Source organism: Sceloporus occidentalis, unplaced genomic scaffold, assembly GCF_023333645.1.
Source record: "Sceloporus occidentalis isolate IW3139 unplaced genomic scaffold, rSceOcc1.0.p SCAF_68, whole genome shotgun sequence".
Classification (NCBI taxonomy): domain Eukaryota; kingdom Metazoa; phylum Chordata; class Lepidosauria; order Squamata; family Phrynosomatidae; genus Sceloporus; species Sceloporus occidentalis.
This window is the reverse complement of record NW_028317048.1, coordinates 3452501-3456633: the sequence shown is the minus strand read 5'-3', so window position 1 is coordinate 3456633 and position 4133 is coordinate 3452501.

Genomic DNA, 4133 nt, shown 5'->3' with positions numbered 1-4133 from the left:
TAATATTGAGGGAGAAATATCTGCCATACTTTGCTCCATACATATTTCCTATTCTCCATCTTCTGTTGGGTTGAGCAGTTTTTTAAGTGGGACATGCATGTAATCTTGGAGGTAAGATCCATACAGCAGGGGGCACCACATTACTGGCAGCGTCTATGTCATATCAAGGTCTCAGATGCTGCTATGATCTCCACATGGACACACTTTGTGTCAGTTTTCTGTGTCATGTGTTGTATGAAATACTAAGTAAAGAATAATGTAGTCGGGTGTATAAACAACATGTGGTGTGTGGAACATATATATATGTTATACAAGAGCAGGGAAGAGATGGCAGGTTTTGACCCAAGGGGCAAGCCAATCCAAGTGGCTAGGTAGCATTCAGGAGTAAAACACGGTTGCCAGTCAACATAATCAACACACATTATCTAGTAATTCCACATTCAACAACGTGGGATGCAAAGAAAGCCATAAAAAGTAGCCTAGGAAGGAAAGTATTTGTAATTCCCAGTGTTTAGATTAGGTATTGCAAGCAAAACACACACAAAAGAAGCAAAAATTGTGTCATAAATTCCAGTTTGCCAGTTCTCTCATCAAAATTGCCATTGTATAGCATGTAAACCCAATCACTAAATAACATATAGTATATTGGAGCAGCTAAGATAGTTTTTCATTAATGTTCAAATCCTGGGAAGCATTTCTGTTCTGCTGACATATCACATGCAATCCCACCATGCATTTTCAAGGGAGAAAGACAAAAATTCAAATGTCCACTCAGTTATTATATACATTAGATTAATTTAATGGTTTGAGTATCTATTTAAGATTACAAACTGGCATGTTTGGAGTAACTGTGTTTCAAAAATGTTACCTACCTCTCCAAGGAGATCATTTATTCACAACTGTACTTCGCCATTGTAGGAGAGGGAGAAAACAGAAGAGACTACCAAAATGTCAACCATTGTAGGCTACGTCAATGCTTACTGGACAGAAGAGCTCAACAAAATCATTTTGGAATCTGGGTCTAGTTAGTAATATTTTTTTGGACATTCAAAGTTAAAAGTATACAGGTGAAATATGGTTCATGACATTTACTTGTAAATAATGTTAGTTATTTGTACTTTTCCATTGCTAATATATTAACATTTTAAATGTTACAATTTTTAAACGATGTAACATTTACATTAGCCTACAATCTTCCCGAATATAATATTCCTATTGGTTTTTTTTTTAATTTAAAAGCATATGATTTATCATTATTTGTAACACCATAGGAATGTATGAAATGGGAAAACCTAAGGGTGCTTTTTTATCAACATAAGCAGGTCTGGTTCTGAAATGGATGCACTCCGGGTAGTATGACTTTGAAAATATATCAGTTTGCAACATGCTAAGAATGTAATTGTGCTTTGTTATCTATGACATCTGTATCTAAATGGGAACTGAGTAGTTTGCATGTGATGAAATGTTGAAATATATTTAATTATGTGTACTACAAGAAAACTAAGTTAACAAAACCCCATATAGGTTAAAGTTATGGTAAAATGCTGTTTTATTACTCTGCATTTTGGCTATCCAGTGACAAGCTTCTTTCCATGGTTTAATTATTCAGCCATAATTAATCAATTTCTGCGTCTCTTAACCCCTTCAATCCCGGAGAAATTTTGCCATTTTTGCGCTATGTCGGTTCAGCGATGATTCTCTTTTACTGTGAATAGTGTACCCATATAAACTATATATTGTTTTTTCAAGGAGAGATAGAGCTTTCTTTTGATACCATAGTTGGATGATTAGCTGAAAATTTAGAATTAGAAATTTAGTAAAAAGTAGCAAGAATTAGAAAAAAAAATCTGTGTTTTTTTCATTTTCCCTCTGAATCCTCACAAAATTAGGTAAAAAGACAGACAATTCCATCCAGATTTATCCATTTAGGTGTCCTGTAGATGTCGATGTGCCCAAAGTGCCCGTTCCCGGCCGCCTAAGTTGATCGCGGCCGGCCGGCAGTTTTGCTCTAAGTCCCCGTTTTTGGCAGGTCAAGTTGCTTGAGAAACCCTGGAAGTCAATGAGGTCGGATTTGCCGGCCGCATCCGACCCTCGCTCCATCGAAGTCGGCATGCCTTGCCGGATTTTCCTGGTGGTGACGTGGAACTCCGTCCCGGTTCGCCAGGGACGTCAGGCACCCTCCGCCGGATATATAGGGAAGCTGCTGCTTGTTCCAGAGAGCCGGCTCCCAACGACCTCGCGAAGCCCAGCCCGGGTGCCGGCCAGGTCCCGGCCCCGGCCGGTAGACCTCCGAAGGTCCCGCCCTGGGCTCCACGGACCTCGTGACGCCCGGCCCGGGTGCCGCACCGGCGGTCCAACCCGCCCAAGTCCCGGGCCGGGTCCCGGGAAGAGCACCATGGGGCAGACCCCCGAGGGTCCCGCCAGGGGCTCCCCGGACCTCGGGGTGCTCAGCCCGGGTGCAGCACCGGCGGTCCAACCCGCCCAAGTCCCGGGCCGGGTCCCGGGAAGAGCACCATGGGGCAGACCCCCGAGGGTCCCGCCAGGGGCTCCACGGACCTCGGGGTGCCCGGCCCGGGTGCCGCACCGGCGTTCCAACCCGCCCAAGTCCCGGGCCGGGTCCCGGGAAGAGCACCTAAGGCAGACCCCCAAGGGTCCCGCCAGGGGCTCCCCGGACCTCGGGGTGCCCGGCCCGGGTGCCGCACCGGCGGTCCAACCCGCCCAAGTCCCGGGCTGGGTCCCGGGAAGAGCACCATGGGGCAGACCCCCGAGGGTCAGGCCAGGGGCTCCCTGGACTTCCTGAGGACCAGCCCGAGTGCAGCACCGGCGGTCCAACCCGCCCAAGTCCCGGGCCGGGTCCCGGGAACACCACCATGGGGCAGACCCCCGAGGGTCCCGCCAGGGGCTCCCCGGACCTCGGGAGGCCCAGCCCGTGTGCCGCACCGGCGGTCCTACCCGCCCCGGTAGTTGCTCGCGGCCGTCCGGCGTTTTCGCTCTAAGTCCCCATTTCCGGCAGGCCAAGTTGCTTGGAAAACCCTGGAAGTCGAGGGGGTGGATGTATAGATATGTCTATAGAGCTGTGGGCATGGAGCCGTAGATGTAGGGATGTAGATGTATAGATATAGACGTGTATATAGATGTAGCTATATAGATATAGATAGATAGATAGATAGATAGATATAGATAGATATCTCTATATGTATATATATATATATATGTATATATATATATATGTATATATATATGTATATATATAAAAATGTATATATATATATATATATATGTATATATATATGTGTATATATGTATATATATATATATATGTATGTATGTATATATATATATATGTATATATATATATATATGTGTATATATATGTGTATATATATATATATATGTATATATATGTGTATATATATGTGTATGTATATATATATATATATATATATATATGTATATATATGTATATGTATATATATCTATATCTATATCTATATCTATATAGCTGTAGATGTCGAGATATAGCTAGATGTGTATATATTGTATGCTGGGGGGTCCACTGCCTATGTACCCCCGCTGTTTTGTGCCCAAAGTCCCGGTTCCCGGCCGCGAAAGCTACTCGCGGCCGTCTCGCGCCGTCGCTCTAAGTCCCTGTTTGCGGCAGGCCAAGTTGCTTGGAAAACCCTGGAAGTCTATGAGGTCGGATTTGCCGGCCGCATCCGACCCTCGCTCCATCGAAGTCGGCATGCCTTGCCGGATTTTCCCGGTGGTGACGTGGAACCCCGTCCCGGTTCGCCAGGGACGTCAGGCACCCTCCGCCGGATATATAGGGAAGCTGCTGCTTGTTCCAGAGAGCCGGCTCCCAACGACCTCGCGAAGCCCAGCCCGGGTGCCGGCCAGGTCCCGGCCCCGGCCGGTAGACCTCCGAAGGTCCCGCCCGGGGCTCCCCGGACCTCGGGGTGCCCGGCCCGGGTGCCGCACCGGCGTTCCAACCCGCCCAAGTCCCGGGCCGGGTCCCGGGAACACCACCATGGGGCAGACCCCCGAGGGTCCCGCCAGGGGCTCCCCGGACCTCGTGCAGCCCAGCCCGGGTGCCGCACCCGCGGTCCTACCCGCCCCGGTAGTTGCTCGCGGCC